The following is a 16291-nucleotide window of genomic DNA, read 5'->3' as shown; positions in this document are numbered from 1 at the left end:
GAACAATTTTAAATGAGAGATTACAAACCAATGTTGTCAAACAGTTTTAAGCTACTTTCTCTTTCAAACCCTACCACAGTCACACTGCCATCATCTGAGGACCCGCTTGTTTTTCAGGGTAGAAGAAACTTTTCTATGTACCCAGAATACCTGAACACATCACTGACACACAATTACAGATGACAACCCTCACCTGTTTCTGCTTTGATATTTTAAGGCAGGGGTGTCAAACTCCAGTCCTGGAGGGCCACAGTCCTGCAGTTTTTAGATGTGCCACAGGTACAAAACACTGGAATAAAATGGTTCAATTACCTCCTAATGACCTAATTATTCTATTCAGGTGTGGTGCAGCAGAGGAACATCTAAAAGTTTCAGGGCAGTGGCCCTCCAGGACTGGAGTTTGAGACCTGTGGTCTAGAGCTAGTGGGAGAAATGGCTTGTGTTTTTTTGCCAAAGACAAAAAACAAATCTTACAACAGACAGAATCTGATGCTACTCAGTTTTTTTTTTTGGACATTTCATTAAGAAGGAAGTTGTGCCCTGTGTTTTATTCAGAGGTTTCTGTGTCATTTCCTTCAGTTGCTCTTGGTATAGCGACAACACATGCCAGGGGGAGGAACAGGTTTTTCAGAGGGTTTGGTTTGTTTGACACAATCCAGTGTGAAAGAGAACCACTCCAGCTAAAAATGAATCAAATGTTGCAACTTTAGTCCCCAATCGAACAGAGACTATTGGAGAACTGGTTGAGAAACCACCACTCCAGACACCCTACAAAGTAAGTTCTGCTCAACTGCTTTATAACAGATCTCACTCTTTTGGTCATGATTCTTATGACCATGTGATGGTCAGAACATAGGCAAATCAGTAAATCAAGAACTCAGCTCTTTCTTCACCAAGAAAGAATGATCAATGGCCTACCATAAAACAATAACCTGTCACTAAAGGCACATCTTTTGCAATAATAAAAAGATAACAGTTTTAGCAGCAATATTTGAACAAAGGGAGTGATGGCCAAGCTTCTAAACTCATCAGATCCATCAGTGAGAGGCCGTGGAATTATCTGGACTCCATGGACCAGAAGAGGCAGTTAACAAGTGCTCTGCATATGTGGGAACTCCTTGAAGACTGTTGGATTAGCTCCAGGTGGCGACCACATGAGCCTGCCACACACAATTAACAATGTATGGGCCTGTTATGGAATCACAAGGTGGCTACTTTGATGAACCCTCGATCGAAAACACATTTTCAAACTCTTACACTTTGTTTTGCTTACCACAAAATCCCATTACATTGTTTCAAATCTTGGATGTCTTCATATTGCATTACAATGTAGATGTTGATAAAAAAAATTTATGAAAAACAACAGCTTTCAGTGAGAAGCTATTGTGCAACTTCTAATGGCCCTATTAGGCTTTAAACAGCTGTTCACACATTTCTTTCTCCAAGCAGCATCACTGAGAAACCATCGTTGCTCTATTCATTTCAGGCCTCAAACGCTGCAAATGTTATCCTTCATCAAGCCTGTCAGAGGACAAATCTCTGTCCAACTTCCAGCTCTCAACAGCCAATTAGCTTTCCACATTTTCCCAATTCACAGCAGATGTGAACGTGTTTACTGCACATCTCTTTGACCTGACAACTTCAAAACAGTGAGACGAGATGAGAAGTTGATTATGGCTCTTCAAAGCCTGCCGGTTGTCTGTAATTTTCATAGGAAATGCTACAGAAACAAACATCTCAGTTGTTTGGAGAACAAGTCGGTCCAACTGGTTAGCTGTCAGCTGTTTTCAGTTGTTTCTGTTTTCTGCTGATTATCACTACCTTACTGACTCACCATGGCAGAATTATAGAAGGAAGCAACCTGTCAGTAGCATCACAAATAGGACCACTAAAGCTGATGAGGATGCCATGAACAGGAGGATGGCCACTTATAATAAAGACCACTCAAATCTGCATCACTTAGAGATGAGTATATACATGTAATCAAACTAGAACCACATCACAGAGCTACCAAAGTGCTTTCATCCACATAGTTGCTCCAGTCAGTAATAGTCTAATGTTGCACCTACAGGATCCAGCCAAGTCTATTTTAATTTTGTCTACACACAGCAAAGGGAGACACAGCAAACTTCATCCTCAATAAAGTTCCTCCAGTTTGTCCTGGAGATGCCAGGACAAATTGCTGGCTCTGCATGATTTCATCAAGAAAATGAAGATTCAGCCTGGATTCATCTCAACAACTGTTTTTAAGGGTGCATTCACACCAGGTCTGTTGGTTCCACTTTAATTGAACTGTAATTTGTTGAACTCTTGTTTGTTTACCTAGAAGGTCTGGTTGGGTGTGCGTGAACGCGTAATCGATCTCTGATGTAAACCAAAAAAGCGGACGTCGATCCGTCTACAGACCTCAGTCTCGAGTTTGGTTGAAGTAAACTCTGGTGCGGTTCGAATGCATATGTGAACGCCAAGCAGACCAGAGACCGCTCCAAAAGCAGAAAGCGGAAAGGAAATGCGCGAGCCGGAGAAATGGCTCATAGTCTTTTCCCAAATACAAAAGAGAAATCCTATAACCACTAAAATCTGACACCACTAAACATGATGCCTTGAAATATTGTCTCTGCTGTCCAGAAATGTAGATGTTAGCAAACAGCAACAGCCATCAGTCAGAGGTCTCTTTAGATTTGTTGCAAAACTGACTGCTACTGGAGATCCTTCCTCCCCACAGCGTCGCGGTCCACGACTCTTAGAAAAACTTAGATGAGTTGCAGCAACATTTAATATCACTTTGGGGTAAATAAAATACTTTTTAATTTGCATTCTAAATTGAAGTTTTTAATAAATAAACAAATAAAATCTGATGAGATTTCAGCAAGCTATGTTGTCCTTATATCAGTTTTAAAAACTTTTTTTCATGCCAAGTTTCGAGCCTGAAGGTGGCTTTATGTAAGTATTCATTCCCTGATTGAAACTAAAACAAAAACAATTTTAAGTCTTCATCTCACCACTACATGAACCTTTTTTAATGTATTCTGCATGTCTGACCTAAGGACAAGATTTTGACAAGTTAAACGGTTTAAGTAGCTAAACTATTACCTAAGGTCGCATTGTGGAGGCAGCATAGTGGGAGGAAAACAGCCATGCTGGTGGTAGAGTAATGACTTCCTGCTAAAAAAAAAAAACATGGCCATTTTTTTAACCTAAAATCAATCAATTGGACTTCATCATGATGGAAATTGGATTGTTTCCAAATAGCTAATTCATTTAGATGCACAGATGGGGAGAAACAAGACAGACATCACAAAGTGGAGATGCAGAACTCTTGTACACATAGTTCAGTCAAATCCCTTAATTGTATAATAAGCTAGATTTAAAGTACTTTAATCATCACATAACCAACCAAATGACTTCACTTATGCTCCTTAGTAATGTTAAAATTATTGCTTTATGACAAACTACTGTATATATATACTGTAAATAAAACCTCTTTAGGCCCTTGTCCCTCAGATACTGCTCAGTAATGTTTAAACCTGCTTGTGCTCTGTCACTCTGTCAGACTGCAAGTACTCCGGTAGGTGAACAAGCTCCACTAATCCCTCACCGCCACATAATGGTAAAAGACACTCAATCTATATGTGTGTGTGTGTGTGCGTGTGTGTGTTTTGTGTGCATGAAAGAAAAGGAGAGAATGTGTGTCTCTGCCTGAAGACCATTGGGATTTCCCTTTTTAATTAATTCAGGATTTGTTTGGGGCACTAGGTCATAAATGGAGCGAGAAGCAGAGACATTTTCTCATGTAAAAGCATGAGGTGTGTGTGGCTGAATTTCAGCCCCGGCTCCAGACGAGTTTAACAGGGGGGGCAACGGCTTATTTTGGGGGGGGAAATGAATCTACGTAGCAATAACAATATGCCTTAAATAAAAGAAAAAGGTACAGTGAAGTAAATCTACTTTTAGAAGTACCTTCCAAAAAAGTTACTCAAGTGAATGTGACAAGTACTACCCACTTTTGAATATAGATAACATCAGTAGCCTATAGGCTACTTGTGAACAAGCTCGAGGGTCTGTATTGGTATTAGCTAGTCATTATTTAGTTAACATTATCTGCGTCCAACCGCATTAACTCAGTCGGTTATTTTGGGGGCAAAAACTGTGCAAAATTCTTTGCGTTTTGCTGGTTTGCTGCCATGATTCTAACATACACCTGTGCACCCCTGGGTGCAAACCCAGCGCGAGCAGTCTTAGAGCGCTCATGTTGCGTTTAAAGGCGGCTCGGAAAAGCAAGTTACGATGTGTAAACAACGGATTAAACAGTTTTAACTGCTGAAACAAGTTACAGAGGGCACAGAGATGGGAAGTGGCTTTTTCAGGATGCTGTGATTATCTGTGTTTCTGCTTGAATCACAGTTACAGGTGTATCAGAATACGTTCGAATAATTTTGAAAAGCTAGCTTATTTCAGTTATTTCAAGAAGTGAAACTCACAGACTGGTTACTCACGTTAATATGCATCAGCATAGATTAGTTAGTTTTGATATTTATAGATCACAGTTAATGAAAAACAAATTAAATCAGTTTTTAAGAAAGTTGAAATACCAACAAAAATAATATTTATTACAGAAAGGTTACGGCCTACGTAAAGACGGCTTTAGAAGCGTCAATATCAGTGACAAGGAGAGAAAGTCATAAAAGATCTTTTCTAAGGAGGTTGGCTGATTGCAAAGTCCTGAATCTCAGCATAATAACAGAAAGATGAGTGTTGTGATCTGGGTTTAGTGAGTTTGTATTTTGGTTATTTTTATCCTCCTGTGTCTTTATGTTCTCTTTTATTGGTCCCAGCTGTCTCCTGTTTGCTCATTACCCCTGTGTATTTAGTCTCACCTGTGTGGTTCTTTCCTCACTGCATCCTTGAGTCACTTTTGTGTCACTTGCCTGCTCAACTCCTGTACCGACTCTTTGTGTCTTTGACTTTGTAAAAGGTTTTGACAACATTAAAAGCATTTTTATCTACTTCACCTCTTCCATCCAAACATATCATGACACTGCGTGAAAGGGAAAAAATGTTTTGAATAAGCAAAAAGACGGCAGCTTTGAAGTAAGGCCAACTTCAGAACTAACCCCAAATGAAAGTCTTTCCAAGGTAAGAGTCTGCATGGCCCGATTTTGACACTGCATGGCTTAACTGTCAAAATCGGTTTTCATTGTTGCAGTTGAATGATGAAAATGACATAATTTTGTTCTCAGCCTCATGTTGTCTGCACCACATCTGCATTCAAAACTATTGTGTGATTGGTCAGAATTTTATGGGTGTGTTTGTTCAAGCGGAAAACAGTCCCAACTACTCAACTTCCAGGAGCTTCCAGCCACAGAGCAAAACGGACAGATTAAAGGCCGTGATGAAGTGATGCTGCTCAGCGACCACGTCAACCACTCAACTTCAACCCGACAACGCTGGTCAGTAGTTTGTTTGTAAAATGCTTTGGCCTCACTTGAAAAGCAGAAACTAAAAAGTCATATCCACATTTATTTTTTTAAGACATGCCTGATCTTCGTTAAAGAATTTCTTGACATTAATAATAGATGCAACAGAAAAGTTTCTTTCGGTCAAAAGAGTTTAGAAACAGACAATTATGCCTGTTTTTCATGCACTAAATCGAGAGCTTCTTGAGATTAAATAATGTCTGAGTTGTAGTGGCTTAAAAAACACGTTTATTGCTGCTAGGACGGCCCAGGCGATGCCAGGACTAACTTTTATTGTAGGCCGGTGGATTCTGTCCAGCTAAAAGGAGCTCCAGCAGTTCTATCATTAGGAACGGATATAAATGCCAGTGGGTAGATGCCAGCAAACCACCACAAACATGTTGACTGAAATGAGAACTTAGCACACTCACACCCTTTTGTCCATAGTTACTGGCTATAATTGCTCGGTTAAAGTGGAAAGAGTGTGTGTTAAGTGGGACATCAAGCTTTTTTTTCCCCCCATCGCTTCAACATAAAAAAAAATTAACATGTTTTCATGCATGGATCTTCTGATTTTTTTAAATTTATTTTTTTAGTGAGTGTTTAGTGAGCTCTCACCGACCAATACGACCCCTTAGTGTTGATGCTAGTTATAGAATCGGTGTGTGTTTGTGTTAGTGATGGGGGACTGCGTGTCCTGTGCCATTTGTTATGTTAACATGAGTCAGCAAACAAGAATTTTAAAACTTTTTCTAATTGCTGGAGAATGTTGCTTTTTCTCCAATATTGCAGCTAATGTGAATATGTGAAAGAAATGTGTGTGTTTATAATATTGTAAATGATTCATCAATAGATGAAATATGGAGTTTGGCTATTTGCTATAACCTGGCCTGTTCATGCTGGCTATAAAATGCTTCTCTTTTTGCATGTGTTGTGAAAGTTGTTTGTGTTTTCAGAGAGAAAAATGTAGCCCATTAAGTCATGAGTGAGAGTAATGCCTCGTATTGAGATGTTTTGAACTGAGCGTGCAGGTGTGTGTGTGTGTGTGCATGCATCCATGCATGTGTGTGGTTGACAGGAATGTGCTGGGTGCTGTAATTGAGAGATAAGATCGCAGCAGAGGGATCGGGCGCTGACAGACACACAGAGGGGTGATGAGACCGAGGAAGGCGGTCCTCAATCGTACTCCTCCATTTCCAGTAGCTGCATCTGTCAGGTGTGCTCCCACTGACCCATTCCCAGTCCTGACAGCTTTCTGTGAAATTTCCATTGTGGCATTTTGCCCCTTCAGTCATAACTTGTCATACAACTAAATGTCTTTAACTTTAACCAACAGACCTTCCTGTGCATTGTGTCTAAAGGAGCCGTATTATGTGTTTTCGAGACACACAGTGCCATCTTATAGCACAAACAAGTAACTGTTACCTTCAGTTGTTATAAAATGCTATATGTAATATGACTTTAAAAGCATTTGACTTCGATATTTAACACCTTGCAGTTGGAACTCCTGTCACTTTAAAAATTTCAGCTCTTTCTGACAGGAATGATGTGTTGACTTCCCGCCTTCAGGAAGTCATCACAACATGACTCCTCTATTGACACTTTAACAGCGTTTTTACCAGTGTTTCACTGAGAAGTAGCTCCTATAATGAGCTCAACTGATCCACGGTTCCACCAGGTGTTTGCTAATTGCTGCTGGCTAGTCTGAAGGATCTGAATGGGGAAGGGCTGCACTGTGAGGAGGAAGCTCTGAAGCTTGGAAACTGCAGGTCTGAGGAGGGGCTGTGTCTCAAAGGAGGGACTAGGTCCAACCAGGTGATTTGCCCAGCTGAATGGTTGCCATGGGAGATTAAAGGATTTCTCAAACATGCATGAAAGAATCTAGGCAACACTCCAGGGGTGATTTTGATGAGGGAATAACATTATAACATTATATAAAGCTCAAAAAAGTTGAATGAACATAACAGTGCCCCTTTAAATCAGAAGTAGGAAAAATGTATGGAATGGAATGTTCCAATGAGAGCTTTGTGTCCCTGATGCCCCAGTAAATATCAAGTATTTCATTAAAGTTGTTCAGAAAAATGCTGCAAAGATCAAAAAAAGAAATTTAGAAAAATCAACATATGTAAAATTTTGATGAGTTTGGAGAAATTTTCACTCTGAGTTTATTTCTGGTAGAACATGAGACAGAAACCTCACAACAGACATTTAAATAATCTAAAGGAAGTATACATTTTGGAAAAAAAATAATACATCAATTTTTGTTTCATGTTTTGTAGGAAATGGCATGCTAAAGACAGTGATATCCTTCAAAAATCTAAAAAAAAAAAGTGGGTTCTTTATTTTTATTGCACCGATCGTTTTTAATCACTGACCAGCTTTATGTGCTTCCACTGGTATTTTGATGATTTTTCTTCAATGATGGGCACCATGTCTTTGAGACAGGACTCCTTTCTATCATCATATCCATTCAATAGATGCCCCATCAGGATGAAATTAGGACTTTGACTTCACTGGAACAAACTTGGCCTCAGGCTCTTTGCAGATGATGTGGTCCTACTGGCTTCATCATGTTGTGATCTACAGCTTTTGTTGGAGCGGTTCACAGCTCAGTGAGACGCAGCTGCGATGAGGATCAGCGCCTCCAAATCTGAGGCTGTGGTTTTTATGTGGAAAAGGGTAGAGTTCCTTCAAAGTGGAAAAGGTTCTACCCCAAGTAGAGGAGGTGAAGTAGTTTGGGGTCTCTTGTTCCAGAACGAGGGGGAAAATGGAGAAGGATTGGTGGTAAAAGAGGCGCTGTACCATCCCATCTATGGTCATGAGCTTTGGATAGTGTATTATGGCCACGAGCAACTCAATTGGGTTTCCTCCACAGAAGGTCTGGAGTCTCTCCCTTAGAGACGAGGTGTTCCAGGCACGTCCCACCAGGGGAAGACCCAGGACACGCCGAAGGAACGATGTTTCTGGGCTGGCCTGAACGCCTTGGGAAGTCTGGCCCTCGGCAACCCGACCCCGGATAATTAGAGGAAGATGATGGATGGATGACTTTCCTTCTATTTCAGAAACATGCACTACTTGGTTTTGGTCTACGAAATAAAATTCCAATAAAATTTACTCAAGTTTGTGGTTTGAATGTGACAAAGAGTAAACGGTTGAAGAACAGTGTATACATGCCCCAAACCAAATGCTGCAGAGTAATTTCACTACAGTGCTGAACATTCTTTGTTCCAACGTCACATCACCATCTTCCACCATCAGTGACTTTAAAATGAAAAACGCCTCTTTATCTGTTGTGACGTTATTGGTGCCATTTCTTTTCGTCGTCGGGGGCCTTTTTTTGGTCTGTGCCAGCTGTTGTCGTGCGACGTAGACGAGCGTTTGACTGCAGCTGCTCTGACCTTTTTAAATGTGAGTGCTGCCAAAGTTTGCTAAAGTTAATTGCATCAGTAGCTAATGTTGAACACGTGCAGAGAGCGCGCTCATTACAACAAGCCTCAAACCATCATACTCTTAGAACACACACAGGAGAGTAGCTGCGAATATGATTTAATTTATCCGCTCATTTTAAGGAACAACTCCAGCCAAGACCTCTGTGTCCAGATGGGAAAAGCGGACGTGTGAACCGGAGTAATGGTTTTCCAAACTGCCAGCGTTCATGTGAGATGAGACTCGTCATAAGATCCACAGGGGGAAAAAAAAGCATGAGGCGGGTTCCATGTTGAGCTGCTTCCAAGCTCACTTCACTTTCTTATTGGACTCGCAAGAGGCGGGAGTGGGCACACGCCCGAGTGTGCACACTCCTGTGTGCGCAGGTGCATGCGCGCACGCACGGATCCAGCGGGACTGTTGAAGTTAATTTGGCTCGGGTCAGGGACCTGGTGGGTTATGAAACTTAATTCTCCCCATAAAGCGACTCATTTCCACTGTGACACGGACGAGCACACAAGGAGGATGGAGGGAGAGAGAAAGTGAAGGAGAGGGAGGCAGAGGAACTTGTTGAAGAAAGAGAATAGTAATGCACCAGAAACACAACTGGGAATGAAGCTGAACATTTTGAGTAGTAATCCTGGCAATCGATTCAGATGTGTCATCAGATTAGTAACTCTAGTGATGTGATTAATCATTATGCTTGACTTTGTGAGTTTGAAATATAAAAATTTACGTTTTCAAAAACAGTCTAGGAAAATAATTTGATGTCTCAAACCAAACATCAGTTTTCCAGGTTTTTCTATTGAGGAAGGTTTATAAGAAGTCATTTTGTTTCAAAACGTAATTTAAAATGAACTATAAACTGATTGTGCTTCAGTGGAAGGATAATTAATCACGGCAATGAATAGGCTGCATACTGGTTTTATGCTGTGTTTTTTTTAGCGCAACATTTGCCGCTGAGCGCATCTCTGACTCCTTGCTCATCTGTTCACTCGCGTTTGTGGCTCTGCATTGTTGATTGCGGTGCAAGGCCATGTAACATGTTGCTGTAACGTAGATAACCCTCCATCGGAGAGACACTTTTAGGTCAAATTAGGTCATGTGATCAGGTGTTAACACGTTTATGTTGACAGCCATCATGTTGAGCAAAAAATTGTTTGAAAAAAACATGCAAGAAAGGAGAAAGGGAATAGAAAAACTAGGTAGAATATTAAAATATTTTAAAGAAGACATGGAAGAAAAGAAATAAGTGGCAGGTTTGTAATAAGAACATAAATAAGTAAAGGAACTTGTTGAAAGAGGAAAACAAAGAAGAAAGATTGTTAGTACAATCTTCATGACTTAAGACTAACCATCTCAACGTACCTCAACGTTCTCATCCACGTTGCAGGAATCGGTTCTCATTGACGTGACAAAAATTGTCACTTTGTTCAGAGAGATCGATCCACCTGCCAAACTCTAGTCCAGGCTCAGGTTGAACTATTTCAACAGTGCTCTGTGCGAAGTGTTGTGTGATTGGTCAGAAGTTTGTCACTCTGTCTTATGCACAGCAACACTTATTCATGTGCGATTTTAATTTAATCAAAACATTGCAATTGTGAAATTGTGGGGTTTTTTCGACATTAGCAACATATAGGCAAGGTTTTGCACACATTTGTAATGGAAAGGCCGCGAGTGAAAATTCTTCTGAGTAAAAGTAAAAGTCAAGGTTGAATGAGGAACACAGAATCATATGTGGGAGAGCGGAGGGCTGCGATGGAGGAATGCCAGCCCTAATCCGCATGCAAGAGCTGCAGCTCAGTGTCAGGTGTCCGTCTGTGAATGGGCCTGTGTCACTGTGGTATCGCCACGACCGGGCCAGTCAGGCCACAGGAAGCTGGGAGAGAGAGAAACATGTCACGATGGCGCACCGGCAGGCAAACGGGAGGAACAAACATTGGAGATGGAGAGAAAGAAAGAGAGCAGTTGAGAAAGTCGCATTAAATGTTGGCCTAGGCTGCCTGCTGGCCGGCTACGCCACTGTCTGTCATCAACACGGCTTCTGTGTCCTGAATGGGAGCCAATTTGTAGAGAATTTGTTCCCCTCCCGCTGATTTCTCCCACTCTGGTTCAGACTGCCTGACATTTTTATGCCTGGAGATTGTTATCACAACACCAGAGCCCAACACGCACCGGGTCTCCACCAAGCCGCAAGGCCTCACACAACGGAATTTCTATTAGGAGAATTTTTCCAAAGTATTGTTTTACTTTCTAAAATTGTCCCCTGGTCCCCCAAAACACCCAGCTGACTTGTTTGCTATGTTTGGTGAGTTTAGGGAAAACGCCGGCAACTGAGAGGCATTGTCCCAGAGTTCATGATTTATATTTATTTTTAAACATCTCTTTGTTGATTTTAACAAAAGCAAATTAACTTAATAGCTGGTCTTCTCAAGGGAAAAGTAAACGGTAATTCCTGTAATCCATTTTAGAATTCTGCATAATGGATGCAATTGATGTTTGCTTTCCAAAAAGCAAAAATTGTTTGAGATAACAAAGACAGTTCATAATTTAATTAACAAAAAAGGCTAATTTACATGGGAAGAAAAAAGGTGCGCCAGCAAAACAGAGTTCAACAAAAAAAGCCAGTGGAGAATAATGACACCTGGGAGGATAATTTACAGAGGAGGGAGTTGAAATGACAAAAGAGCTAATTGAAGATAAATGAATGCAGCTGAGGAAGGGAGAAGACGGATGCAAATGAGGAATAGGGGATAAAGTTCTGAGTTTCATTTTTTGAGTCAAAGTACTGATCATATTGGTCAAATATTACTCCAATAAAAGGAAAAGAAGCTCTTTCAAATTACTACTTACCTTAAAGTACTGGAGCATGTGCTTTTGAAAATACTTAAGTATTGAGTGCTATTACAAAACTGACTTTTAACAGTACATTTCTCTTCAGTGTAGTTGAGAATAATTGGGAAAATGTTAGAAAAAAAGATCCAAAGGCACAGACTCTCCAAGACATTTTACATTTTCATGCATTATTTATTCTGTCCTCACTCACATTCCACACAAGTGCAAATTCTCAAAGGTTGGTTACCATCATATCATTACAGCTTCACTCACGTCACTGCACGTTTTTTTCAGCTGTCTGGGAGTTTGTCATATTCACACATTTGAGTTCAAACAGTTACTACGGAAAACGAGCAGGACATAAGAGAGACGTGTGAATGACACGTAGTTACATTTTCTGCATGTATGGCAGTTTTTGATTGTTATATTTGAAAAATTCAAATTATGTCTGTTAGTATTTAATCTTGAAATGCACATCCATATCCTGTAGAATAACAAGCTTCATCTGTGTATGACAAGTTTGGACAGCACACCTGAAGACTTAAATATGCCTGTCTAGACTCCTAAGGAGAGGAGGAATATTTGCATTCCAGTCATCATACAAACTGTGATCATTAAAAACAAAGAAATGCTGCTTGAGTACACAAGTTTGTCTTCTGATACCAAACAGCTGCAGGCGAGTTGAGCCTAAAGCTGGTTATTTATAGACATAATGCAGCATAAAAATGCACAAAAAATGTTTTGGATTTGTACAAAAATCTTTTATTATTTGTATAATTATGATAGTAATAACAATAATAATAGTAGTAGTAGTAAAACGTTACATCCATCTACACATAATGTATAAAATGATTGGGGAAGTTTCAACGACTCACAATTTAATTATTTGAAAAATATAAAAAATTTACAAAATAAAAAATTTACTAAAAATAACATTTAAAAATGTAAACATATTTTGACTGAAAAAACAATATAACATTTTAAAAAAGTTTAAAATATGTAAATAAATAAAAATAATAATAATAATAATAATAATCAAATTGTTTAAACAAAACAAACAAGGGAAATTAAAAATAAATTCAAATAATTTTATCCAATTTATACAGAGAAATTTATGGGTGGAATATAATTACTGCATAATTATATTTTTATTATTAGGTGGAGGAATTTGGATAAAAGTATTTAATTCTCCTGATATGCAACCAAATGGTAATCTTATCAAAATCTGATAAGATTATAATTTCATACTGGTAATATTATGTCTCTATTCTCAACATAATAATAAAAAGATGCTTAGTCTTGCTTTAAAACTCTGCCATTCTTTTCAGATTACTTTTAGTTAAAAAAAAAAAAAGAATCATTTCATAACCATTTTGCCACTTTGTGTTGGTCTTTCTGGCCTGCTGTTTGTGGTGGCAGCATGACCAGACGTGAAGAAGCGCAGACATTTGCACAATGCTCTGTAAGTTAAACCGGATTGATGCGACTGTAGCGCCAGCTCTGGAAATCTATTTCTATTGGTAAATAATGTTTTGCTCTAAGAACTCCGTAGTAAATTTCTCTCTATTGCAGGGCATGAAAAAAGTCTGATTGACGTGGCAGCTCCACTGATTAATGCTCAGACTCTTGAAGCTGCCAAACACGGCGCAGCCCTCTAAGAAACTGTGTGTGTGGTACTAATTACACTCAGTCTGTCTACAAAACAGCTTCCCCATTTTTCACCTGCCTAACATGCATACCAGCCTGACACGCACAGCCAACCATCACCGGTGTGTCTTCTCTTTTCTCCTGCTGGTCTTCTCCTTGTTTTGTGTGTGTGTGTGTTTTATTGACACTCTACTGATGGAGGGATGTCCATCTGATCCTCCAGCTGTCTTGGGTGTCCCTCAGCGTCGCTCACAACACATCCGTCATCCTAAAGCTGCCCTGCAGCCTCAAAACACACTCACGCACACCACCAGCATTCATACACAACTGAACAGATAAAATCACTCATCTTAACACAGACACCGTGGAAACATCACAACAATAACCCACACACACACACGCCAACAAATGCTTACTTGCTAGTGTCGCTCTCCATCTGGATGATGGGGAATGAGGCCATAGGAAGGTGAACAAAGATGGATACATACACACACCCATGCCCACCCCCAGGCCCCCTCACGCACACACACACACAAACTAAGCCTAAGGGAGATTCCTTCAGACTACAGCTCTACATCCTGGGTGGCAAGATTCACACACACACACGCTCAGTGAGCCTGGAGATGGAGCAGGTGATTGATTAAACTGATACCAGGAACAAATCATGGACTGGTAGTAAACCGAAGCAGGAACTAGTAAAAGATCCATCATGTGAGCGCTACGTGTGGATGCATGCGCCTGGGTAGAGGGCTGGTAATTCCATCCGAAACCTGAGGGGTGACCTCAAAACACGTACCGACTACCCTTCACTCCCCTAACCCCGCCTGAGGCCGCACACAACCCAAAACAGACACACACACACACACGCACACACACCAAGTGAAGCCACACGCAGTGACAGCTAACCTCCCTAACATGAGCAGCAGCAGCTTTTCCTGTCTGGTACAATGACCAAACATGCGTCAGAATGAACATGTGCTGTACTTTTATCTGCACATAAATTCAGTCTGTCAGTGGTTGTGAACTGCAGATCCATAAATACACAGAATTAGCAGACTTCAAAAATATTAACAAAATCACTTTTTGCGATTCATTCACTCCAGCCCTGTTCAGTCCACTTTCATCAAACTCTGGACCATCTGCATAGAAAATCTGATTCACTTGGGTAGGTGTGAACGTATAATAAAACTCTGATACGTACCAAGAAAGCTAATTTTGGTCCACCTACTAACCCGAGTCTCTGTACAACTTAAGTGAACTCTGCTGCATGGACTGTAGTGCCGGGCATTCTGGGTAAAAACAACCAAAACAACAATTTCTCCCATTGCGCCAGCAGGAGAAATGGCTCGTGGTCTTTTACCAAAAACAAAAGAGAACTCCTACAACAGCTAAACTCTGATGCAACTCCATTTTGTTTCCATTTGGTGAAGAAGGAAGTTGCTCTCAGTGTCTTCAGAGGTTTTCGTGTCATTTACTTCAGTGGTTCTTGGTGCAGTGCCCCCACAGACGGGGAGGGGAGCAGGTGGTTCATTTGAGACAGTACTGCAGCAGCTTGGTTCAAATTCCTTAATTTATTATTCTGATTTGAACACTATCGCACATAAAACATAGAGGTAAGTAAGGTTTTCATTTCTTTGTACACATTTGTCTTATTTGTGCTTTTAACTACAACGTTATATCTCTTTAGCAAACTGTGCTACACAGAACTGCCGAATGCACTACATTTATTAAATAGCATCACACTGATTAGCTTTGGTTTTAGAAACGGCTTTCAAGCATTCGAAAAATTTTCCATAGTTGTACTAAAAACTGCACAAAATACCAGAAATAACGACACCACGAGGCAAACAAGCGAACCTTCACTGGGGAGTGTCTGTGTGTGGGTGTGTGTGTTGCTGGACTGCCTTTATCACGCTGAGATTTTAATCACTTGTTGTTGATTCAAGCCTTTGTGTCTTTCATCCCTGACACTTGCGCTGATGCCTTCGGTAAGCTGCGCTGCGGCGTCTGACTCCATGTGTGGAAGAACTGTTTGCTTTGGGATTGAGACTGGATTAGTGAAATTGAGACAAAACAAACTAGGCACAAATGTTGACACCATTTTGACTCCTCTACATCTCAGGAACTCATTTAGAAAAAAAAAAGTGAAATAACAATGTGTAATGGAAAGTTACGTTATTTATGAGGCCGATTAGAGAACAACAACAACAACAAAAAATCCAAGTACCTATGAAACTTGCCAGTGTTGACATGAATACTCAACGCTAATTTTAAAAATCTAACAGTGAAAATAGTTATTGTATAACTACCGTTAAATGAGTTTCAATGTAATGTATTGTTTTGTAAGACTTATTGATGGTACAGGTCTGTTGATTCACTATATTGTTAGCACAGAGATATAAATAACTGTATATGGAGGAGTGAATGCTGCAAGTCAATGACTCGATTCAATTCCCTGAATTTCCCTAGAAAACTTTTTACACTTGAACTTGATGCACTGTCTGATAATTAGGATCAATTGGAGTGTGTGTGATTGAATTAAAATGACTATTTTAAAAAGTGACGGTGACACCCTACCCATGTCAAAAAATTCAGCAAATAGTCTGAGGGGTTAGTGCTCTGTCGGTGCAGGTTTGTGCTGTTAAAACTGTCGTCTGCGCAGCTCTGGTTTCTGATTTTAAAAACATTAAAAATAATTTTTTAGGTCATCCAGAGTTCACCAGCCCCCCATTTTGCCCCAAAACAAACCAAAGTGGACTACTTCGTTTGTGCAGGTATGTGCCATTAAAACTACCGCAGTCAAGTTGTTTTCAAGTTGGATATTGAATATTTGCTCTCCGAGGAGTAAGAGGCTCCCAGCTCAAGGTTGATCCGATTTATGAACCCTAATTTCGGTCAGCCGTTCTCTACCTCTCCCTCCTCAAGAG

This window comes from Xiphophorus hellerii, chromosome 20 (assembly GCF_003331165.1).
Source record: "Xiphophorus hellerii strain 12219 chromosome 20, Xiphophorus_hellerii-4.1, whole genome shotgun sequence".
NCBI classification, from domain to species: domain Eukaryota; kingdom Metazoa; phylum Chordata; class Actinopteri; order Cyprinodontiformes; family Poeciliidae; genus Xiphophorus; species Xiphophorus hellerii.
This window is presented reverse-complemented; position numbering follows the sequence as displayed.